General features: G+C 37.9%; 1 long non-coding RNA gene and 1 other non-coding gene across 3 annotated transcripts; one reads left to right on the forward strand and one right to left on the reverse strand.

Moving 5' to 3' along the window:
- Positions 1-15497: 15497 nt before the first annotated feature.
- On the reverse strand, positions 15498-17131 carry LOC138913855 (uncharacterized). Of its 2 annotated transcripts, XR_011419726.1 has the most exons (4): positions 16947-17131; positions 16702-16886; positions 16412-16487; positions 15498-15968 (listed from the first exon to the last, which is right to left on the reverse strand). It is a non-coding gene; the product is annotated as an uncharacterized lncRNA (long non-coding RNA). The 2 variants fall into 2 exon arrangements; XR_011419725.1 differs by having other exon boundaries at positions 15843-15968; positions 16702-17122.
- Positions 17132-25664: 8533 nt separating this feature from the next.
- TRNAS-AGA (transfer RNA serine (anticodon AGA)) lies at positions 25665-25746 on the forward strand. The gene has a single exon. It is a non-coding gene; the product is annotated as a tRNA-Ser (tRNA).
- Positions 25747-26322: the final 576 nt, after the last annotated feature.

Consider the following 26322-nt stretch of genomic DNA (forward strand, 5'->3'; position numbering starts at 1 on the left):
GCGAAAAAATGCTAGTAAATGCCCACGACATTGGTGCATGTGAAACATATTGTTGGTCGGGGCGTCAGTCGCCCTCTCTCACTCACTCCGCGCTGTTGCTGGCCCGCTCTATTCGTAGTTTCCGTTTCCGACTAGGCTGACCAGGGGCTATATACTATACTATATGGCGTTCGATCCGAGATTGGTTTACATCCTCCGCGAGGAACTTTTTCTTGGAGGGCATCGTTCGCTGATTTTCACATGTTATGTCATAAATTAAAATATTGTTAGATTTCAAAATGAACTACAAAATTAATAATTTAGATTGCTTAATTATTACCTATAATTATGATATCATGGTAATAAATATTTATACATGGATCCGAATTTCTTATTAAATGTTAAAAGCCACTAACTATTCTATTCGGCCTCTTTTATTATTTTATAATTTATCAAATATGATCAATACACATTTGTATCATAGGTTTATAAATTTCTTTATATTCCAATTAATATAATAATTAATAATAATAATTTTAAGGGTATTCCCCCGCCTTCTCAACTGTCATAGTGGATTTTTTAGCTGCTGCTTTTGTCACTGATTGAGACTTCACTTTTTGCAATCGATGGCAAATTGATGAACACAACAACACATATGTGCAGAGATAGAGCGAGATGGTAGAGGAGGAGAGGGAGAGAGAACGAGACCACTGCGGAGTAATTAACGTGCACACGCGGCAAAGGCAAAGCGGCTGGCACATACATAAGCCACCCCCTGCACCGGCGAAGGGTTAAAGGGGGTGGCTGGGCCACTGGGCGACTGATTGCGACGCATGCAAATCGCAGGGCCACATGGGCGTAGCCATTTGGTCAGCACTGTGCGCTGCGTTTTTTTGCAGCGCTGCATTCGCGCTGCGATTGGTTGCGGCCAGCAGCAGCGCCTCATATCGATGAGCGCCGTTACCCACCCACTGAACCACTGAACCACCCGAAAAAGGAACACGGGGGATCAGGAGCAAAAGGACCAAGGACCAAAGGACCGACATCCATCAAGCACTCTGGGCCTTTGTTATCGCCGTGCGTTGCAATGGGGTTGCAGTTTGCACCAAATCGCGAACCAGCCATCCATCTTCCTTCAGGAATTATCCTATCCCTGCGCTGATAGGCCCACGAAATTCCAGTAACTCCACTCGGGGATTCACAATTAAAGTGAAACAGTCAAACCACCTCTCTCACCCCATTTCAAAAACCATTCAGACACAGACATCAGACATGCAAAATTCAAAACACAAAACTCAAAACACAAATCCCCAGAAAGAGCCACTCGTTTAGGCACACGTTCCTGTTTCTGTTCCTGGCCGGAATTTAATTTTGATAAAGGTACAAAATATTGACGATACATCACAGAGGTAATGGCTGAAAAGGAGGGGTTTAGGGGGTTTTGGAGGTTGCCCTGGGGGCTGTCTGAGTCCCCGAAAAATGGACGAGCCACTAACTGGGTTCAAAACGAGTATATTAATACTCTTAAATGTTATAGTATGCATAATATATTATAAGATTATTTAAAGGATTTTTTATAGGAATATTTCTTATACTATTTAAAAAAAAATAAAACAATAAAAAAATCAAATTAAGTAGCTTATTATCAAACAGAGTTGTCTAAATAAATATTAAATTAAATAATAAATTAAGGATATTAATGAAAATATTTAAACTGTAAAATCTGATATTTTTTATAGCCTTAGATAATTCCCAAATTGAACCCCTTAATGTAGGGAACTGACTTTTCATCAAGAGATTGAGAGCAACAAAAGAGCAGGCACATGGCTAGCATATTTTTATGGAATACCAACACCCCACCCACCGATGCCACCCACTCCACCCTACCAACCATTCTCACCTTCTCCCATTTACCAAAAAACAAGAACAAAGAGACTTTTTTTGCGTTAACAAAATTTTTGCAAAGTTTCCTCCTTCTTTTTTTCCGTGTTATCCTCTATATTTTCGAGGAGGAGCCGCATATAGTAGTCGAAAAAAAAGGGAAAAACAGAGGAAACGCAAATACGGGAATATATAAAACGAGGCACAAGCCGGCGGAGAATGGAGAATGGGTTTAGGGGGGTCCAAAGGCAAAGTCCGCATTCGCGAACCAACCTAAAAACCCCCTATCCCGATCCCTCCCTATGTGAGTAATCGGCTGTCCATGTACATATATCCGTAAATGTCAGACGACATCACGCTCCACTGGACACACTGACGACGTCGCCGGCAACTGGCAACTGCCAACTGGCGACCGATGGAGGCGCCTCCCCATTGCTGACCAGGCCAGACCATCGAAACCCCCTCTTGGTAAACCCCCCCTCCCAGTAACCACCTGCCCGCAAAATATTGGCGCAAACATTAACTGAAGCGCAGAGTGAGCCAATCCTGCACTCATCAAAAAATTATTGCCATTAAAAAATATAGCAAAAAAATAGGAAATAAATTTTCCAGAATCTTCCTTCCTATAAAAAAAAATAATTAAGGCTAATCCGCATAGCTCTTTGAATCTCAGAATTTTCTATGCATTTTGCAAACAATTTTAAATGATTTTTAAATAATTAAAAACCAAAATAAATACTCCTAAGATTTTCCTCCCGATAAAAAACAAAGTACTTATACTATACATTTTTCAAAAAACTTTTAAAACCCCTATTAATTCAATAAATATTTTCGCAGAGTGTGTTTGAATTATTTGAAACAATATCCTGGACAAAAAAATGCGATACGATTTCAAACGAGGATGGTAAAAAATCAGAACAGAACAGGCTAGGCCCCAGAAGCCACGGGCACAGGATGAGAATAAGGATAAGTATGAGGATGAGGTCCTGGGCCAGACAGGTGTTTGTCAGGTGGTCGGAATGGGCAGCGTCTGTCGCTCTTATCAGACTCTCGAAACGAAAAAAAACGAGCCGAAATAAGAATGGCAGAAGAAAAAGTGGCCCACGGATGACGGGCATGTGTGGGCTATGGGCTGTGGGCTGTTGTAATAACAAAATAACAAATGCAATAAGCAAACAAAAGCTTTTCGGCCAAGTCATTGACCCACGTTTCGCCAGTTACCAAAAAACAGGAAGGAAGTTGGAGGTGCTTTTAAAGAGCCGTTCGATACAGGGATATTATTATATGCGCAGGCGGAGGCGGATGCGGAAGTCCTGCCCTTTGAATATTGAATAAAGATAAGCTTAAATTACCAAGGAGTATCTGCAAGAATAGGCTAGAAAGGATAAAGGATATGATGCAATTGGATACTGTACAGAATGTTAAAGGTCAGGTAGATAGGAATATGGATTTTTGGGATATTTCTTTTCAAATGTGTGTATATGGAGAAAACAAATCACATACTTTTAAATTGGGGTTCCTAACTGTTTTTCAAAATATCGCATTGATGATATTTCCTTTTGAAAAATAATAATATTTAATGAATACTATTCTAGATATTTAGGCAAAAACAATATCATAATAGAAATTAATGGGTTTTTAATCATTCATCGATATTTTGATATATACAAGCCTAATTTAAATGCGCAAAATAATTATAAATTTATGGTCTCTGAGCAACCATTACAAGCCAAACTAAATAGGCATTGAATTTGCTATAAAAATACCAGTATTTTCGAAAAATAACAGATCAAAATAGGAGTTGTACGTGGAGATATTCGCGATGACATGATCGATGATCGATGATAATGGCTCGCTGGGGGCAAAATTCTCGACTGACCGCAGGACTTTTGGTGTTAAGTTCTTGGTTGTTGGCTCTTGGTACTTACTACTTGCTCCTGGCCAACTGTAATGGGGCTCCATTTGTCTTGGCCAACTCCGGCAGCTGTGCAATCTGTGTGCGGACGGTTGACAAACGCCCCGAAAGAAAGTTGCCTCTGAAGGCGCAAAGTTTTCGGGGGGCATCGGGCTTCACCAGTGAAATGGCTCAATCAATTAGGCGGCTGTCATAATGTCTCCCCCGGGATCTCTTTTGGCTTCGTCTTGGGAAAGGAAAACAGCTGCCTCAACCGCTCTGCATGTTGCTGCAACATCAATAAAAGCAAAAAGCAGCCAAAGCAAAGGCACTGCGTGCCCCTTTCAACTGCAACTCGTATCTTGTGTGATGAAATTTATGCTTAATTAAAAGCGACACAAGGCGTCACAAGCAACGCACAACGCGTTCGCCCAGATAAGGCTCCAAAGAACCGAGGCGATCCAGAAATCCAGAGTTCCAGAGATCCAGCCAGAATCGCCCGGCAATCGCCTTCGAGTTCGGGAACTCGCGCACAATTAATGCGATTTTGAAACGCACAGATCGCCGAGAGTTGAGGACCGGCCAGTACACGCGGAGAAAATGTTTTATAAAATAAAAGTCGCTTTAATAGCATTTAAATTTTAAAAACTTACCTTGCGATAATACCATGCGGGGATCCACTCAGGTGAAAAAAGAAAGGAATTTTGCTATTCAAAAAGTATGCAAAAATTTTTTTTGGGATATAACCCCCCACAACAAAATCCTAGATCCGCCACTGGTGAAACCCCTTATAAAAATATGAAAATTGGCCAAGTGTCATGGATTTATTTACAGAAATATTTATCCAAATATGGATTGTCAACCTTTCTGAACTCGTTATTAAATTTACAATCGAATAACATTTAAACCTGGAGATTTTATTTTTTTGTCATTTTTTGTAAAAAGTCATGATGTACCCCCTTATAAAAAAAATGAAAATTGAAGAAAATTTTATTTTTCCAAAATCACACGGAAAGTGTCATAGATTTATTTATTATTTTGTTATCTGTTCAAAACAGTTTGTACTTTAAGTGTAAGACCATTTTTGGCCAAGTTACAGCAAAAAATCTATTTTAAAAAAATTAAATTTTTACCAAAAATCCAGATTTTGATTTTCCACCCAAAAAAAATTGTGTTTTGGTTATATTGTTTGTAGTTTTAGTACCATTTCATATAAAAAATAAATTTGTGTTAAATTTGGTTGTGTAACCTCGCACTTTTTTCGTTCAGTGCATGGAGAGAGAAGGTGGCTTGGCTGACTGGTCCCACTAATTCAATTAAAGACGCAGCTTCCACAAGACATTCGAGTTCAACTGCAGCACTCAAACGCACGCATGTTGAAGTGGATGTGGAAGTGGAAGTGGCCACGATGGATGAACGTCCGATGGATGCCCCCAACTTATCCCGAAATCCCAATCCCAATCCAAAAACCCCAAGAACAAATCCAAAATGAGAGGCAGAGGCGTCTGCTGTTCTTCAGATTGAGAGGAAAGGCCTCACGTTTGTTTTCGCTGGATATTCTCCCACTTCCTCGACGGTTTGCACTCATTAGTCTCCCACAACGTGAATTAAGATAATCTGCCAGTTGGACTCGGGACTTGAGGTACTGGCACTGTGAAGGTGGTTGGTGGATACTGTGGTTACTGGGGTTCTGGACCACGGTTTTAGGAAAATGGAACTCTGGCCGGGCGCTTGTTGTGCAAATGAATTGTTGCTGATTTCGTTTGAACGATTAGCGCCAGTTTGCCTGCTGCCTCCTCGATCTGTCTTGGCCAGATTTGGATTCGGGATTCGGGACTCGGACGGGAATGCAAATGCATGCTTAGCAATTAGACTAATTGCATGGCCCCAGCCCCCATTTTCAGTCCTCAACTAGCTTCCCGGCCACCACACAGGGAAAAAAGCCCAAGAACTGGTCAAGTGAATTGGTTTTGACTTCAGTGGCATATCAAAATCACAACTTAATAGGAAGTACAATATGGTAAATAATATATTGAATTTCTTGGCAAAGAGATCCTAATAATTTATAATATTTGCTTTAAGTTTACCACTGGAATATTTTTTGAAGTCATGACAACCTACAGAAAAAAAGGCATTCATTTATAAAGATTTCATACAATAAATCATGATTAGATTGTCTAGATATTTCAATAAATAAATCATAGCAAAAAAATGAAATACTTGTAATATAATTAATTAAACTAACTTGCCGAAAGATTAATAAATTAAGTATAATTAAGAAAATATTATATTGCCTTGATATGTTTTCTCTATATTTAATTTAAAAGGTAAGCTAAAAAGGATTAATTCAACATTTTAACTTAAACAAAGCAAAAAGTATTTAAAAGTAATTAAATGGCACCCTAAGAGCTATTATAGTTTTGTTTTGAATTTTTTGTGCTTGCCGATTTTTCAGCACCAGTTTTTCACTTTTGCCGCTTTTTTCCCACCTGACTGCCAGGCATTGCGCATACGCACTGTGTGCCCTGTGCACCCTGCAGCTTGCGCCTATTGCAATATATGCCTGCAGATTGGTCAGTTCAAACACTGACATCCGGCAAAACCCCCTCCCCCTTTCCCCCTTTCCCCGCTCCAGCAAAGAACACCACACACATGCCACTCGAATGATGGCTCTGTGCATGCGTCGTTTGGTTTGGATCCGGATGGGTTGGAGTCGCCAGTGGATGGCTTAGGCCAGGCACACCCAGTGGTGCAGCTGCAGATGCAGAGGGCGGAAGGGGGGGCTAGGGGGTCAGGGGACTGCGTCAGTAGCAACGCCTTCACATCAACCAGGACACCCACAAGCACTCGAAAAAGGGAATCGCTGCAGCCAAGGGGTACGAACAATTGGACATCGAGTTGGGAAGCACCAATTGAAAAAACTGAAAAAATAAAAAATATAAACAAAATGTATAACTAAAAAATATAAATATATATAGCTACAATATAATTAGAATTAAATCAATGAAAATCAAATATTAAAATAATATTTTAATATTAATTGTTTGTTTTAATTTGTTAAATAAAATTCAATGATAAATTTCCTAATTAAATATTAAGTAATAGTATAGTAAATAATAGTATAAATATTTAATATAAATAAATAGGAGTCGAATTACTTATCGGAAAATATAATAATAACAATAGTGACTTGCCAATAAATCAAATGGAATAATTTGTATTATATATTATTACCAATTAAGGTTTCTTGATATGATTAAAGTATTTAAAAGTATTTTCTGGTAAGAGTATTTTCCGCGCTTCATCGATGCGACTTCCTGTGGCCCTGATTGCTGTCCACCCGAAGCCCTTTTCCTTTTTCCCGTTTCCCCTGTTTCCGACTCCCCTTCATTTTTTTCGGCTTGTCGAGATGGTGCGGTGGGTGGTTGGGTGGCTGGGTGTTTTTAGGTGTTATAGTCAGTCATCAACAGCAACAACACAAACACAGCAACAATAGTCGTCGTTCAGCTGCAGTGGGCTGCCTGCATCTGTGTGAGTGAGTCTATCTCTGCTTGTGTGTGTGTGTGTTTGTGTGCCCGGGTCCTTTCCATTTAGTTTTCCCCATTTTTTCCCAACGCTTTTCCATGTTGTTGTCTGTTGTCTGTTGGCTGGCAGGATGCCTTTTGCCTGCTGCTGCTGTTGCTGCTGCCTTTTGGCCTGATGATTAATCGAATTAGTTTCTTTCTTTTTGTTTCGTGTGTTTCACTCGGTTTTTCTCCCTTTTTCCACCCCGCAACACACGCTCTTTTCATTTACATTTTCTTTTGCACTTTTCCAGCGTGTGTTTGTGTGTGTGTGTATGGGGGGGAGGGGGTTTTAACTGACCAACTGCGTCCGGTTGGCGATTTTTGGCAATGCTGGCACAGAAAAAAAAAAAGGAAAAACCAGAAAAGAAATCCACATTTCCATCCTGACGAAATGAAAGCCTCTGCCAAAGGGGGTTCCCCTTTTTCCCTCTTTTTTAGCTGCGATGCTTTGGGGCAATAACTGCAAATTGCATGGGCGGCACTCAATTTCTTCCCGCTTTTCCCATCCCCTTTTCACAGTTTTTCCCTTGTCTGTGTTTTGGTGTTTCATTTGATTTGCTGTGTGAGTGTGTAAGTGTGTGTGTGTGTGTGTGTGGCAAACGCAATAAGAGCATCAAAGTGCACACACAGAAAGCATCCACTTGCAACTCGGTAGGTTTTCATTTTCATGCCATTTCTAGGGATTTTTTTCTTACTTTTTTTCTGCCTTCCGTTTGCTGTTGTGTTTTCGCCCTCGCCTGCCATTTTCAGCGAATGACTGTTGCATAAACGTCGTCTTTGTGTTGTCCCTGTTGTGTGTGTGCAGCCAGTGCAGCCTCTCATCGATTGCCATTGGCGTCCCCGGTCCACATGTGGTATGAGCGATATTCCTTTGAGGTCCTGCGAAAAGTGGACACAGCCCGGAAGTCATAATGGACCTAATTGCTGGCGGAGAGAGCCCCAAAGTGTACATATATAATGTGATTATTGCACATGTGCAATTTTCAAAACACCATCTCTTCCATTTTATCATTAAAATTTTTTGTTTTTATTTACTATGTAAAATATAGCAATAATCAATTCCCCCTAAATTATATTGTAAAATTTCCGAAAACATTACAAAATAAATTATGTATAAATTGAATTATCCTAGAAATAACTTGTAAAATTGTACAGGTAAACAGTTTTAATTAATTCAAGGCAATAATAAATTATAACTGAAATATTTTATTTATTTTTAGAACAGTTTATAAAATCAACAATGCATGAATTATTTTATTTGTCTTATTTATCCCTGATTTATTTTATTTATTTTTAAGCAATTCCATTTTCAACTTAAAATATCTTCATTGAATACTTTATTTATATTTAAGTTTCCAAGCTAAAAATTAAAGTTTAGAAATAGTTTATAAGTATTTTTTCGATAATCCTTTTGGTGTCATTTGATATCTTAAGAGAACCTTAAATCACTTTAATAAATCCAAGGCCTTTTTGGTTTTCCCCATCGGGAAGAATGTACAAAAAACCAAGGAGAAAATTCCTGCAGCTTCTTTGGTGCCCCACACAAAGGGGTGGCACTGCCCCCTTTTGACCAGCTCCCCCTTTTACCTATTCAAGTGACAGGGGGTGGAAAATGATGGGGGGGGAGGGGAGGCGATGGAAAGTGTGGAAACGTGCTAAGCACATTTCATGCAGCTAAGTAAGGATATTAATATGCGTCCTTGCATTGCACACGCACCGAAGGACACAGGGGTGGCGAAAAGGGGAAAAGGGGGTTGGCGATAAAGAGAGGGGGCTGCATTTCTGCAAAAGGGTCCCGGCCACTTTGCGTTGCGTATCGTGCGGCAACCAAATGAAATTGCAATGAAAATGAAAATCTAACGACGACGACACCGAAGACGAAAATGTGGGGTAAAAAATGAAACGATATCCTTGAAACAGAAAGCGGTAGGGGAGGTGGAGAGGGGGCATTTCTCAAGATATGCAGGCCGCTGACACCAAAAACAACAACGAGGGTCCCCATTCGCCTCCCCCGAAGAAGAACATCATTCATTTTGCCCCTCGTGCTGGGGATTAAGGTTATTTCAAGGATGCCGCTGCAGCTACAAAACTCCTTAAGAAAAAAAATATAAAGGGGAGTTGGATGGTGGCGGTTCGCAAGACCTACAAATACAGCTGAAGAAAAATTCTCCTTTTGCGCGTAAACATCATCAAAATTCATCAATCTCTGCCAAAACTTGGGATAAAACTTTACGTCCTCCCACAAAAATAAGACGAATAAAAGCCAAGCCAAGTCGAAATAAATGCACAACTTACCGATGCCTTTGGCGTTTATATATTTAAACTGTAATTTATATTTATACATGTTCTAAAAGAGATTTAAGATTTTACAACTTTAGCTTTCAATAATTAAAATAGGAAATATTACATTTGCATTTATAATAAATAAAGAAATAAAATAAAAAGAAATAAATATTTAAATAAATAAGTAAAGTAAAATGACATTTATAGAATTTTATTATTTTATGATAATTATCTTAAAACGAAATTTATGATTTTCCAATGTTAGTTCTTAATTCTTCAAATAAATAAATAAAATAACATAATAAAAAACATTTATAGAATATGAAATAAATATGGTTTCATTTTTGTATTCAGCTATTATAATTAACGAAGCGAGTTCTTAGATAAATTATTAGGTATCTAAACTAATTGGTTAATAATTGATTTTTGTAATTATCCCATCATCACAAGAATGACGAACGTAACACAAAAAGTTGATACCCACATCATACCATTGGAAAATGTCACTCGTTTTGCGTGGCAAGATGTGTGTTCACCAGGGGGAGAGGGGGAGGTTTTTGCCTGGAAAAACGGCAATCAGTGGGTTCGGGGGGGACCAGAAAATAAGGAAAAATTGGGATGGCAGCGGAAGGGAGGGGGGCTGCATTTTGGCATTTAAGCGCAACGACGCGTGCAGCACGCAGGACGATGGAATGATGCCATGGTATACATGGTATACAGAGCTCACCAGACGAGGACGACGTGAATCCCGCTGCAGTTGGAGTTCCTCCATACCTCCGCACCCCCATCGCTCCGTCTGCATGTCCTGATGAGCCTGATGAAGGACATGCCGACCCACGCGCCTTGGCATTTTTGTCCTGTTTGCAGCGAGGCACAGCCAAAAAATGTGAAGATAATAATAATAAAATCAGTATATAATTTAGATCCAAAAATCTCAAAAAAATAAAATAAGCAAAAATTTAATTTTTTAGAAAGTTCAAAACATTATCCATCTTATATTAAAAAACATTAAAATCTAATAGAATGCTAAATTGCTTTGGAAAAGTCTCCTTAAAATCTAAAATATTTATATAATGTTATTTAAATTTATAAAAATTAATTTGTAAGTTGTTTCCATTATTGCAATCCCTTCCTTTATTTTTCCCAGTGAACTACTTTTTCTCGTTCTCAACGTCCTGCCGTTGCTCTGCGATAACCTCAATTTTTGGCACCCTGGCCAACAAAACATCCTGCCCGGCTTCCTCACCCCCCCTTCCCAAAAACACCCCTGCCCCGCGATCCTACAGAGATTTTATGCCAGCTCCTTGCAGTTTTCCTTTATTTTCTTATATTTTTTTTTTACTTATTTTCCTCCGTCGCCTCTTTTTTTCTGGCTGCCTTCCTTTTATTTTGCCTGATAAAACTCTTTTCATTTTGTTGTTTGTTGGGTTCGCTTCGTCCTTTGCCTTAACGCTTTTAACAGTAATGACGAAAAAGTGTCAGCGTCCTCGACTCGAAGGATAATAACAAGTATGGACAGGCATAGACGCCATTTTCCAGCCCCACCACCACCCCCAACCCCATTTTCCACCATTTCTCGTCTTATTTCTTGGCTTGTTTTTGCACTCTTTGTTCTGGTTCGATGCTGCCTTCTTCCCTTCAACTCGTTGATGTTCCTAATTGATGAAGAAATTTGGGTTGTGATAAAAAAAGACAGTCGAAAAAAAGAAATAATGCCGAAATAAAAGAACGCCATAGCGAATTGAACAAGAAAGTAAGCATCGTGAAAATATGCACTAAAGATTGGAGGGCCAAAAGGAAAAAATTAAGGCACTGATGGGACGTCGAAATGTGGTACACAGTCTATTTAGGGATATATATCTACAAAATATAAATGTAAAAATGTCTACTTTAATTGTTTATCAAACTAAAAGCGAGAATCCTATTTAAGCCTTTTTATATCATTATTTAAATTATGAAAAATATTAATACAAATATATTAATCAATTAGCTTTGCACTGGGATAAGAAACAAAATAAATTAAATTAAATTAAATGAATAAATGGATATTAATAAATATATTATATGTACAGATCATATTCACAAATATTTAATTTACTTATATTTACTTATGATTTCAGTGTGCAAATATTATATTATTTTTTGCTGAATCGTCAGTCTATCAGAAATTACCTGGCTGGCTGTAATCTTCGCACTTTGCACGCCTTTTATTTATTTATTTCTTTTGCTCCTTCACTTTTTCCTGTACGCTTTTTATTTTGTTATTTTTGCGCATTCGCTCAGTTTCAATTTCACACAAATTCTGCCTAATCTATGTAAATGCGATTAAACGCTTTCCGAAAAGCACTGGAGCCGGGTGACGAGCAGGACGCTTTGTGAGGGAAAAGGGGGAGAAGGTGAGAAGGGGAGGAAGGACAGGAGACTGGAGGTCTGGAGGGGTCAGGAACCAGTCCTCAAGTTTAATGGGCAAAGCGTTAATGAACACGAAGTTGAACGCGACGATGACGACGGCTCAGTGAGCAGCGAACAGAGAACAGCCAGCAAGGTGGCCCAAGGAGTCCCCTCCAGAGTCCAGATCCCTCCCATTTCCCCTTGCCCTCTGCCAGGGTCACCATCTCCTGGACACTGACAGAAACACTATCAACGAACCACCATTAAAAGTTCCTAATCTAAAGGATACAATACAATTTATTTAATAAGAAATGGAATACAATAATTTAAAGATTTTAAAAATGTTGTATGTTATTCGAAAGATAATAACTTATTTTCGATGTAAGTTATCCAAGACAAATAAAATATTCTAAATGTTCAAACTTTTAGCTTTAAACCCATATAAAAAACAAATGTATTACTTTTACGAATAGAAAAAAATATATATATTCTTTAACTAATATTTAAAATATTTTTAAGTTTCCAAAGTTTAAAGTTAGTTTTTAGTTTTAAAAGCAATAAGATTACACATTTTTTTTGCTCAGTGTCCTGGCAGGACTTGCGTGGCTGTGGTGCAGATGGCAGTGGACAATGCGCATGCGCAACGCATGTGTCTTGTTTGATTTGAAGATTTCACGGAAATTGTGGCCGAAACCAGGCTTCAGACGGGCGAAAAAAAATAAAAAATAAGAAACGGTTGGCAGTTTTCAGTTCTCCGTTTGCATTTCTGCGAGATCTGCGAGCTGGAGAGCTGCATTCAATTTATGAACTGGCACACAACTTAATTACACATTCATCCAATTAAAGTGTGCAAAATGCAATTCATCATCATCGGGGGGGAATCGGGGAGGGGACTCGGGTAAATCGGGGATTCGGGCTCCGAGGGACGAGTGGCAGCAGATCACCCGTTATGGCCAAGTTCTGTGGCCAAGTTCTAACAGCAATTAAATGCATTGCAGGTGCAGCTGGAGGTCCCAGCAGCAACTTGTTCGTTCGTTTCACATGCAAGCGGCGCGTTAAATGCTCATCTACATACGGACACATACGGACATATACGGACATATAGACATGTAGACATAAACATAAAGATATGTATATGTTTGTGTATATGTGCAGCTATTGGAAGTGCATTTCTTCGCCTTTTTCTTTCCACCGTGGAAGTACCGATATAATTCAAGCCAAGACGGCGACTCAACTCAATCAATCGGGGAAAACTCACTGGCGAAAGCAACCCTTTCTTTAGGCCGTCAGCAGAAGTGAAATTATAATTATGCAATTTTATTGCACTCGATGTAGGGAATTTTAAAAACTATTTGATAATAAATATTGAACTGATTATACAAAACATAAAAAGAATGCTCTTGATTTTTTTTTTAAATTTATCTATACTCATTACAAATTCAATTTAAATTTTCTATTATTAAGTAACAAATTTCAGTTAATCCAAAAAGATGAAATGTTGTTGTCCTTGTTTTTTTTTTTAAATTAATTTTTATGCCACTCTGGGTAGTAAGTTCCAAGTATTATATATTTTTTAAAATTAATTTATACATTATATACCACAAAATATTTAATAAGTATTGGTAATCTTTGTATTCTAATATTAAATGATTAAAATGTATCTCTTCTTTTTATTAACAAAAATCAAAGCAAATGACAATATTGTAATTTTCTGCTGTTATTTTTAGAATTAAACTTTTTATTGAAAAATGGGTAAATATATTATTTCTACAAGTACTTATTTATTCCATTGAATTTTACAAATATTCTGGTTAATTTCCTTACATTTCATTGGTTAGCCGCTTACCCTTCTACTTCACCTTCATGAATCTGCATAAGTACATACGTAAATCTCTTTTAATTTCATCACCTCACCACCCATAAGTAGCCCCATTTGAAAGCTACGTATCACTCGTGCGTTTTCCTGCTCGCATAATGGATTGCCCGCGGTGAGATCCATTATAAGACCATCCATCGGCCGTTTATCATGATCGGCCCCCGCCAAATGGAGCCCATTTAAGATCCCAATAATCTGCACTATCTGTATAAGTCGGAGGATCGGCTAATTGCCAAGGCAAACAGAGCAGTTGGGAGCACTGTGATTATGGCCAGCCGCTTATGATTGAACAATCAAACACGCCTGCCCGAAAACGCCCACGGCCCCGGGGGCGAGTGCATCGAGTGCCCACTGTACCTGGTACCCGGGTACAGTGCGCCCCGTTAGACGCACTCGCAGTGCTAATTACAGGGCTCTTCTTTTTGTTTTTGTTTATAGGCCCTGCTGGTTTATAATCACGGGTTTGGCCCGCAATGAGTGTGCGTCAAGAACGGCGAAGCTTCCGCCTTTTCAAGCTGTCTTGCCTTTCGTACATACATTTAATTGCCCACTCGGCGTGTGCGTGGGTCTCGTATTCATTATCTCGTGACCACTCACGAGGATTACGGGCACAGGTCTTCATCCCATCCCCATCCCCATCCCCATCCTAACCCATCCCTAACGCCCAGTCGATCACGCACTTCATAAACGCAGAGTGCGAACAACCACAGACTTTGGCCACAAAAGCCACACTGCAATCAAAATGATATGGTTACGACAACAAAATATAATTAAGTTTAATATACCGAAATATCTATAAAATATCGAATTTAGAATTTTTATCGATTTTATCGATATTATTAAAAAGGTACTTTAAAAATTATCCTAGCTTATATATTGCAATGCAAAAAATAAGTTTTATATATATATATATATATATATATATATCGATACGGTATCCATTTGATTGCGATTATTTGAAAGTAAATTATTTTCAATTATTAATTAAATAGTAAAATAAATTTTATAAAAGCATATTTAATGATTGAATATGATCATCTACTAATCAATATTTATGTTCTGATTTCCGATTATTTTCTGGTTATCTAAGCTTCCGCATATTTAATGAGCTAGGCAACACCATTAATTTTTCAATTGTAATAATTTTTTCTCTGTACTTTGGCAAGAGAATCAAGTGCAACTCCAACTCCACTGAGCTGAACTAAACTGCACTGAATGCCTGTCTTAGGGTTTCCGCTTGGATTGAGTTATTAATTATGTTCCGCACCTTCCCACATCGGGGCTTCCCCTGTGCAACACCCCTCCCGAAGAACGCCCCTGACTTCACTTCGCTGCCATTCCGTTCTATTCACTCCTATTTTGTTTTCATTCCGTGTCCAAAGTTGCTGCGAGTTGAAATGAATGTGGTAAGCAAAACATTAACTTGGCCGTCATTATTGTTGGCTCGGAGCGAATTACGTTCTTTAAGTGAGAAAAATTGCAATTTAATCGCGATTACACTCATAAAAAAAAATCGAAGAATTTCCTTAAAATCTAGAAAATTCTTTCTTGAATTTTTGCCAAAGGCGACCTCACCTTTGTTTCAAGAAATGGTTTTTTTGAAAGGCACCATTAAAACCAGAAAAAATATTTCTTGTTTTAAGAAATTAAATTTCTTAAAACAAGAAAGGGTTTTTTAGAAAGCCACCATAAAAACAAGAAAAAATATTTCTTAAAACAAGAAAGGCGATTCTTGTTTCAAAGGTGGTTTGTTTCTTGTTTCAAGAAATTAAATTTCTTAAAACAAGAAAGGGTTTTTTAGAAAGGCACCTTTTGAACAAGAAAAATTCTTTCTTGTTTAAATTTCCTTTCAAGAAATTTTATTTCTTGATTTAAGAAATAATATTTCTTGAAGGGAAGTTTTATATTAACACTGAAACCCTAAAAATAAAATGTAACTTGGTTTTTTCTTTTGCATATTTTATTTATTTAAATTTAAAACATTTAACACTGAACATTTAATCAATTTTAAATAACACATTTTTGACTTAAGAAAACATTATTATAACCAAATATGTAGTTGCAGGCATAAAAAATTATTTTCTTCGGCTTTCCTCATCTGGAAAAAAAGAGTTATTGGGATATCAATGATTTGTTTTTAGATAAGAATAGATAGATGTTTTTAGATAATAGATAATAATGTAATGTTAATAATAGCCAAAATACAAACACGTTGGTCAGACGACCGAGAGAGGAGCAAGACAGGTAGAAAATGAAGAAGGAAGGGTTGAAAATCTAATTTCAGAAAGAGCCACATACATACATATATATTTACATACAGTCCTTTGCGCGAAGGGAGCCCGAATGTAAGCAGGTCAGATCATGACAATTTTAAGAAGGAGTAGAGAGAAACGTCGCGACGCGTAGGTCAAGCGAGCGAGAGAGAGGAGCAGAATATGAAAGGGTTGAAAATCGGGTTTCAGATCGGGTGAGCCGCGTACATGCATAGATATTTACATGCATACAAAAGTATGTCAAACAAATACAACATATTTTTCTTACCTTAGAATGTTTTAAAACAAAATTACAGCTTCGCTAAACAAATTATTTGGCTGATGCAACTGCAGGTATTTTCACTCTGAAAAATAAATAAAATGCGAGTAATAAGATAAAGTTATTATAGAACTCTACACCCACAGATTTATATACAAATGTATGTATGTACGTAGCTCTTAGCTAAAAAACCATTCAACTAAATTGGTATACGCTTGGTAAAGAGATTTGAAATTTATCCTTTAATTACATACATACAATTGTACGCCCGCTATACAAAAAATTATATATTTACATACCTTTGAATATTTGGAAAAAGGCTTAACCTCTTATCCGCTTGAAAATCACGTCCATCACTCACGAATTTTTTTCACAACTGACGCTCGGGGGATCAGAGAAGTCGGTAGCCGGGTAGGCCCTTCGTCCCACTTCGTTTTTCTTGTCGTTAACATTCGGCAGCCGAAGGAAGTCAATGGCTACTTTCCTATATTCTAGGGTCATTTCATTCATATATTCAAAGGTGATTTTGTCCTAAAATACGTACAAAAATGTTTTGGCTGCGACGGCAAAACAGACATATGAGATTTTCATTTTTCTATTTTTAAGAAAAATTCTTTCTTGAATTTTTTCCATCAAGAAAGGTTTTCTGTATTCAAAGGCCAATTTTCTAATAACAAGAAATTTTTTTTCTATTTTCAAAGGTAGGCCGATTCAATGGCGAGATTTCCAAAATTTAGAAATTAATTTTTATGAGTGTATGATGATGATGATGGGGTCCGCAGATGAACATGGCATTGGAGATGGGTGGATGATGATGAAGGTTTTTATGCTTTTCGCTGGGAGGAGAAGTCCAAAGCTAGATGGTTTTTTTGTTTTTTTTTCCTCCATGTTGAGCAAAAATGAAGAATGCACTCGATGACGTAATGAGTGACGTAACAAATGAAGCTAGATGGCAAAAGGAAAAAAGATAAACCTAGCCAACAAGCAAATGGAATTAGAATATAAGAAGTATACAATATAATGTAAGTAATTATTTAAAAAAAAAATGCTTATAAAATACTAGATTTTAGTTTGTTATAGTAAAAGGTCGAAAGAGCTTTAATTTTTTGTAAAAGCTAATAGGTAACTAATCCTATCCTTATAACACAAATATGTCACTCAAGCTACGCGAATCGGTAAAAAAAATAATCCATATATGTAGATCTAGAAATCATCAAAGACTGACGCACTTCACAGACGACTCCCCATTGTTTCAAATCTCCGGTCCCAAACCCAAACCATTTTCTGTCAAATACAATCCTAAGTGGGTAAAAAGATATGTTACTGTGTGCTGGAAATTGCAAAATAAAAGAATTAATTAATTTATTTTTGAAAAAGTTGCGATCCTTAGATCATAATATAATACAAGTTTTCAGAATTTCCATTTTATTTTCTATGCTTTTAAAAATATAAATAAAAAATATTTAACAAAAATAATTGATTGTGTCAATTTTGGCTGAAGCTATGGGATAACCTCCTTCGATTCCTCGGGCATCGGGCAACCCATGTCAGTGCGTCTAATTTAACTTTTTCTATTACATTGCACATTGGCCCCATGCATTTGTCACGCCAAAGTCAGAAGCAGAAAAAAGGGGGAAATATTCCCGGTTGGAAGTGGGGGATCCTTGAAAGACACTGACATTCTTTTTAGCCCCCCTTTGCCACCCCCTTCGCATTTACTGCGACTGCCATTTTAACGCTGCGTCATTGTGTGACATTTTGCGTGGGGAGGTGGGGTCGGAAGGGTACGGGGGATGCGGAGCGGGTTAAGTTTGCCTTACTTAACTTTACCCCAGTCAGCCAGCCCCAAAGCTACAAGAACGCACACACACACACTCTTAAACTAGAGGAGTGGGGGAAAAGTTTTAACCCATTTTGCGCAAACAAACGGACAGACAAACAAAACGACAGAGGGTTAAAAAATTAGGTCAACATGGCTGCACGGAGATGGAGATGGCTAAAATGGAGATGGAGCTGGCCACCGGGATATGGATTCAAATGCAGGGTCTTTTATATCCGCCACTTTTATTTATCTTATTTTATTTTATTTTATTTTTCCGCCTCATCTGCTTGACCTTAAAGTGATGAAGTTCGACAACGTCGAGCAAAGTGGCCAAAAGGAGCTGGAAAATCTGTGGTCAAGTGGCTAAGTAGATGGGAAAAATACTGGGAAGAAAGGAAAACGGCTTAAAGAAAACACGAAAGATGGCGGTAAAACGACAAGGCATTAAAAATAATGAAAACTTTGAAGAAAACATATTTTCTTTTATGGAAACATTTTCCTATAAATATTACTTATAATTTAATTAGATTTATAAGCACTATAAATATTTAAAAAAAATTATTGCTAAAATAATTAAAAGAAAATAATAGTAAAGTATATTGTAATAATATTATTCCCAACAAAATAATTAACCTGAATTAAAAATATTGAAATAATATTGGAATAATTTAATTGGCAATTAATATTATTTTTGGTATAAATTTAAAAAATATATTTTATGTTATCTTAATTTATTCCTAATTGCATTCTCTTAAAATAGGATTTTTCCTTGCGTCTGTGGGGGGAGGGAGGAGCAGAAAAAGTAATTGCGAACTAAGGCCACATGCCAAAAAATTTGATTTGTATCTTCCGCAAAAACACAACTGAATCGAGTCAAGTTCGAATGGGAGCCATGAATTAAATCTGCAAGTTTGGCTCTATTTTGCTCTATTACGCTATTACCACCACATATTCCCCCTATCTGCCCCTTAACCCCTCCAAAACCCCCTGCTAAATGCCAAGCCTCGAAAGAGAAGATGTTGGCCCCGAACGGTTGAAAATGGAGCTGCAGTTGGCCCCCGTCAACTTGGCTCAGATTGCTTGGCCCAAGGGCGCTAAGTTGGTAGCTTCCTCCCATGTCATTTGCACACTGACAAGTTATTAATTAAAGTAACCTCTCCGCCCCTCCAACCTCTCTATCTCCTCATCCCCTCTCTTTTCGTAGCTGCTGTTTTATTGGTAAAAATCAATCTATTTGGTAGTGAGTAGTGAGTCGACTGCCCGTGGGGCTAGGGATCTTGCAGATGATCCAAACTTGGCTGAAAAAAAATCACCAACAGTTTTCTCAGCTGCCTGAAAAGAGGAGACTCAAGCATAATGGACCTGGACCAAAGCCGAAACCATTCAAAATAAACTGAACACCCGCATGGCGCAGCCTCAAATAAAATAAAATCTCATTTACCTGCTTCGCATGGCCACATATTCCCTAATTCTTCTCCCTATATATGCACTGCAAAAACTAAATAGGTTACTTTTAGATATTAGACGTTGCAGGGTAAATTTATCGAGCAACAATTAAAATATTTTAAATATTCATTAATTGACTTTATTTCCTTTCCAAAAACATTTGGTAAAAAACGTTTAGCGTTTGCTTCAAAATAAAATGATTTATTATAAATTATTTTTCTCTAATAATATAAAATCAATATAATTGTTTTTAAATTAAAAATAGTAAAATTAATAATTATTTTTAAAGACAACAAAAAATGTAAAAATACAATATCAGAAGATTTGAAATTCTATAGGAAAATGTTGTTTTAAATCAGCTATTAATATTCCTTAAATTTTTCAGGAATTCTTTAAACTCTAAATTGCAACTCATTATCATTGCTTAAATCCTACTTTTATTGTGATATGCGGACAACGTAAAAAAGCTTTAGATACTTTTGAGTATTCTTTACATATATTTCTACATTTTTTGTTTTCGGTGTGCGTATTTTCGTGCTCATCCTGGCGTGTCCTGGCCAAAAGTTCAAATACGACAACGGTGCGGTCTGAGGGCTCTCGCAAAACAAACAAAACTTAATTAACAAAAGGAAAAAAGGAGGGGCAGAGGGCGGCGATTTCAGACCTTTTTGGGTTCGTTTCGGACTCGTATTCCGATTTGGATTCGGTTTTCTCGTCGACGGGTTGGCCAGAATGCCGGGCTACCGGGCAACCGGGCTGCCTGGTTGGCCACTCCACCCAGTCCCAGAACGTCTGGGATTCCCCGGACGGAACTATATCAATGCGTATATCTATTGGCCGTGTGCCGTGTGTGTCTGAGTATTTGAGTGTCCGGGCTAACAACACACATGCAAAACTCATAGCTCCGGATTCCTGCTTTTTTGCTCCTTTGTCCGTCTGCGAATGCGGATTTTTGGGCCCATAATCGATTGCCCCCCACACCGCCAGGTGGCGCTTCGGAATTTATTGCATTTTGTGTTTGTTTAGAGCGATTGCCATGTCGCGACGAGCGCGCCAAAGGATTCGATACAGACGTGCCCAGGTACAGTTGTGCTCGACCAGGTAAGTTTCACCAGCCAGCCAGCCAGCCGAAAATTGATTCGTCCTGCCAATGAATGCGTGACGGGCTTGGTTATCGAAACTCTAGCCCGAGTTACTTTCATTTATTTATTTCTACATTTCACATGTTGGTTATATGTGACGCACAGTAATATTTATGAATGTCTTGATCACAAATATATATATTTATCAATTTTCATTGTTTTTGTAAAGGGTTACATCATGATTTTTTGCGAAAAATGGCCAAAAAATAAAATGTCCAGGTTTAAATGTAAGTCGATTGGAAATTTAATAACGAGTTTAGAAAGGTATGACAATTTACATTTGGATCAATATTTCCATTGTTTCAGCGAAATTTTGAAAATTAGGCATTTCGGTGCTTTGACAAAAATACGAATTTTTTTTTTTTGTTATTTTTGCAATAACTTGTCCAAAAATGGTCCTAGACCAAAAATACAAACTGTTTTGAACAGATAACATAATAATAAATATATCCATGACACTTTCCGTGTGCTTTTGGGAAAATAAAATTTTCGCCAATTTTTTTTATTTTTATAAGGGGGTGTATCATGATTTTTTGCGAAAAATGGCCAAAAAATAAAATGTCCAGGTTTAAATGCCAATCGATGGGAAATTTAATAACGAGTTCAGAATAGTATGACAATCCATATTTGGATCAATATATCCATTGATACGGTCAAAAAACAAATTATTTTTTTGTGGAAAATTAGGATCTGGGTTTTTGGTAAAAATTGAATTTTTTCTGTTTGTTTTTTGCTGTAACTTGGCCAAAAATGGTCCTACACCAAAAATACAAACTGTTTTGAACATATAACAAAATAAGAAATAAATCCATAACACTTTCCGGGTGATCTTGGAAAAATAAAATTTTCGCCAATTTTTAATTTTTTGGCCAACAAATAAAATGTCCAAGTTAAAAGTGCAGGTTAGTGTAATTGAGTTTAACTGTCTTGCATAAATCTGTTTATTTATAATCTAGTAAATCCCTCTTTATGATGTGAATAACTTTCACTTTGATAAATTCCCGTACATACTTACATGCCTCTCCCCATATTTTGGTCCACACTCAAAAAATACCATACCGCCGAAAATTCGGAGTAATTAACCCGCAAAATATGTGAAAAGGGAAATGGTCGCGAAAAATTGCATATTAACTTTGGTGGGGTCATCATCCCCTCTCGCTCTCCCCCGTCCACCTCCACCTCGCTCCATCTCGCTCCCACACACGATTAGTTTTCGTAACTTATACTAAAAACTTTTGTCGACTGCGACGTCGACAGCGCTGCCTGCGTTGGCTGTTAACAAGCTTAAAGCCTCATTTATGCCGTTATGTCCACCCGCACCATAGCACACAAGCACACACACACACACGCATGCATGTCGTCTCTCTCTGGCTCTCGATGGCCCTCTCTTTCTGTCCGGTATTTGCCTCTCTTTCGAATGTGCTTCATCAATAGTTTTTAATATTTTTCATTTGCTTTTTGCGCTTGCCCACGGACAAAGAGGAGAGAAGACACAAAAACGAGGGGGGGAGAGAAGAGAGAGGAGACGGGAACGAAAAATAACAGTAGTTTTGCAGACCCTCTTCCCCCACCCCCTTACTTTCTCCCGCTTTCGGCTTTCTTTTTAACCCAACTTCTACAACCTCCCTCTTGGTCACGTTTTATTTTTCTCCCCTTCCCTCTCGTTACCCTATCTTTCTTCCACCCCTCACTTTCTTTCGTTCTGTCTTCCCCTACCCTCCCGTTACTTTGCACCCTTTTAGTTCGGCCACCTCCCCACTAATAAACCCCCCTCTTCCCTCTTCTAAGTCCCTCTTTCACTCCTCTCCCAAACTCTCCCAAATAACTCTCTCCAACACCTCTCTTCTAACCCTATTTTCACCCCCTATTCTAGTTCTTCTTCATCCTTTCGGTGCGCCTCGCATCAATAATCCCCAAAAATTTTTACAGGAAAGGTCGACGCCAACGTCAACGGCAGCAGCGCCTTTTTACGCGCCATGTCCGAAAAAGGCCCGAAGAGGAGGGGGAGAAGAATTCGGGGTAGAAGAGTACCAGGCGAGGTGGGGGGTAGTGTTATATTTCTGTGGCAGTGTCCAGTTCGGCGCACCAATCCCAACCGGCGCCTCCACCGCCTCCGCTGCGTAGGCGTGGCCAGTGGGCTCAACTGCGGCTGCGAATGCGTAAGGGGGGGTGGGTGTGGGCATTGCAGGGGCGCAGTATCCACAGGGGGTGGTGGGGGGTACTAACACCCATTGCAACGTCGAACGTTGTCGAAGTTTCGTGGCCACGTGCGCCGGCTCAATGCCTCTGCCGCTCTGCCGGCTTCGCAGTAAACGTCGCTGCCAAAAATCGTACACTCAACAACTTTACAACCCCCTCCCCAAAAAGCCCACCCACACGACCCCCTTTCCCTTACCATTTTCTACGCCCACACAAACAAACAGCTGGTCAGCGGCAAAACTCTCTTTCAACACGCAGTGCACTCACATTTGGAATTGCACTCGCCAGTCTCTTACTTTTCAGCTACTTTCACTCAATTCTTCGCAGGTCTCTGCTCTCCAAATCCTTGCTTTGAACTTTCTCTTCTGGTCAAAAGTCCATGCTAGCCCAGGATAGCCTTTCATCTAAGACTCTTAACTTTCCTAGATTTGTGTAGGTTTCAAAACGTGAATTCTTGATTCTTCTGCAGATTCTATGCTGTCCCTAACCTTATTTTAAATTGATCTTCTGGTTAACAATTGACACTCTTCTCTTGGCGAGGTGATTTTCTAGTAATTTTCCGGTTTTTTTATTTAGACGGAATTTCTTATTTTGTACGTTCTTCTAGAATTCTCTAGAATCAAGAGTGATCAAGTGAGTGCTTTCTTGATTTTATAATATTTATATTTTCAGTATCCAAAGTTCCAGTTTTAATTTGAATTTTTTTAATATTAGATGGGTTATATATTGCATTTTTTAATTCGTTTTTTTTTAAGTATTACGGCCTTTTAACCCCTTGAGTTAACCTCCGCCTAACCTCTACTATCCTTAGCACTCATTTCCTAGTAATCCACACTTTTCCCCAACATTCTACTTAAACCCGCCTATTCTCTTCTAAATTTTCTACTCACTTTTTCCTTGCAACATGCACTCACTACCTCTTTCTCGTTGCACTCGAAATGTCGACTCACTTTTCTCTGCCACACTTTTCCGACTTGCAGCTCTCTGTCTCTCTTTCTCTCTGCTTCTCTTTGAGCTGCAACGTCGACTGCGCTGCTGGCTGCGACATTTGAGTGGAAATTCGACTGCAGTTTAAGCTCTCGCTCTCGCGTCGCGACACTTTTCACTCTCATTCCCCGGCAAAAACCGCTCTTGAGCTGCTCTTCGCCTTGTTGATGCAACACGAAATGTTGCAAGCCCATCTCCTCTCATAGAAGAAAAGATTATTAGCAAATTCCAGACCATAAGATATGACACGCAAAAGTATTACAAACTAATTATTTAAATAAAATTCAAAATATTTAAAATATAATTAATAAACTAAAATAAAATTAGTAAAATAAATCAATGTAGTTCAAAGGGGATTTATAATTAATTTATTTTTTTTTTTTATTTATAATTTATTTAAAAATCAATTAGGTATTTTCTTTTTCAAAATATGTTGCATACCCCAAAGGCGTTTCTGAAGTTTCTTTACTAAAGCATCAATAAATTATAGAAAAACCAATGCTATCATTGGACATTCCAATTAAATCCCAAAAAAAACACTTCAGTTGTCTGTTAAAAATTCTAGAAATGTTTTTAAAAATTTGTTTTCCCCACACACCATCCCCTTGGAAGTCAAAGTCAACCCTTTGCCAGTCAAATTACATGCACGTAACTGCACTTGGAATCAATTTGGCGCCTCATCGATAATGCAACCAAACAAAATGGCGCCCATCGTCAAAACAAAAGTCTACCGTCCCCAGAAAACTTATCTTTAATTCATTTTTAATGGCACAACAACGCTGGGGAATTTCTTGTTTGCTTTCAAGTGGTTTTCGATTCGATTTGGATCGTCCTGTGCCTGCAATCCAAAAATCCAAAAAAAATAAACAGGGGGAATACAAAAAAAAAAGAATAAAAACATCCGACTGCCAGCTCACCTGCCATGTTAAATGTCGAATTATTTTGATGGCAGGCAGCAGCAAACAAAAAATAAATAGACAATTAATTTGCCCTAATAGACATGAAGAGTCGGCAAATAAACATTTTCCCCCGCCCTCCAGGGGATGGAAGGAAAGTCGGAAAATCGCCTGCCACTGCAAAATTGTACAACTGTCCAGGAATGTTGCATCCATCCGTTGCATTCGGGGGAAAATATGCATGAGAGCGACTAAAAATAAATAAATTATGGATAAATCGGGCATTGATTGCCCGGGAAAACGTCAGGAAAGCGTTGAAAATGGAGTAAAGTTTGTCTTTTGGCCTCTTTGTTGCTTTTGCAAGTCAACAAGGGCACAGTAATAAAAACTAGAAACCTTTCAGATATATTTTTATATAATAGCATTTAAAATTTAAGCAAATTTTTTTTTATAGTATTTAAAAATTTAAATACCGGATCTCCCGTTTGCCAACATTGCGGATGATTAATATTATTTTAAATGCGTATTTTTTTAAAAGTAACTGTATTTTAATTTTTAAATATTAATACGTAATCTACGAGTCATATCTATTGAAAGTAAAATAATTTGAAATCATATTAATTCTATAATCTTATCTTCATAAAACACCTTGAAAAAGTCAACGCGAATATTATATTTGTCATATCTAAACAGATGAAGCTATAAAAAGATTATAAAATAATCTGGCCAAAATGTCAATTGGCCAAAATGTGAAATGGCCAAAACATCAAGCAGTCGTGGCCGAGTGGTTAAGGCGTCTGACTAGAAATCAGATTCCCTCTGGGAGCGTAGGTTCGAATCCTACCGGCTGCGAAAGAGTTTTTTTTATGATTCTTCTAGTTTTTAATTTTTGTTGTTCTTCCATACATATATATTTAATTTTATATTTTAGGAAGCCTTTAGAACATTTTCAAAATCAAAATAAATTATTGGCAATAATAACTTATTTTTTTTAGATATATTTATAAATATATATATTTTTTTTTGTATATTTTTTGGAAGCCTTTAAAATTGTAAAAATAAATTTAAATTATTGGCTATTAATAGCAGTCAGCTTTCTTTTCATTTAAGCCCAGTATTTTATATATTGTTCAAGTTTTTTGTTTTTTATTCAATTCTCCTATCTCTGCTGGCTTTTGTTTGGGGCAACTAATTAAATGGAATTACACAGTCGTAATGCATTTTTCGTGTATTGACCAACAGCTGGACAAGTGTACACTGAAAACCACTCGAGGGCGCAGGGGGTCAGGGGTCATGCAAAAGAGCAGTTCATACCTGCCAAGTGGCGATGGAGATGAAGATGAAGAAGTTGGAGTTTGAGTTTTCGGGGGCATTGGGCATTGGAAAATCGGAGTGATTTCGGGGGAAAACTAAACCGAGTCTCCGAAG

The sequence above is a fragment of the Drosophila takahashii genome, chromosome X (genome assembly GCF_030179915.1).
Source record: "Drosophila takahashii strain IR98-3 E-12201 chromosome X, DtakHiC1v2, whole genome shotgun sequence".
In the NCBI taxonomy this organism is placed as follows: domain Eukaryota; kingdom Metazoa; phylum Arthropoda; class Insecta; order Diptera; family Drosophilidae; genus Drosophila; species Drosophila takahashii.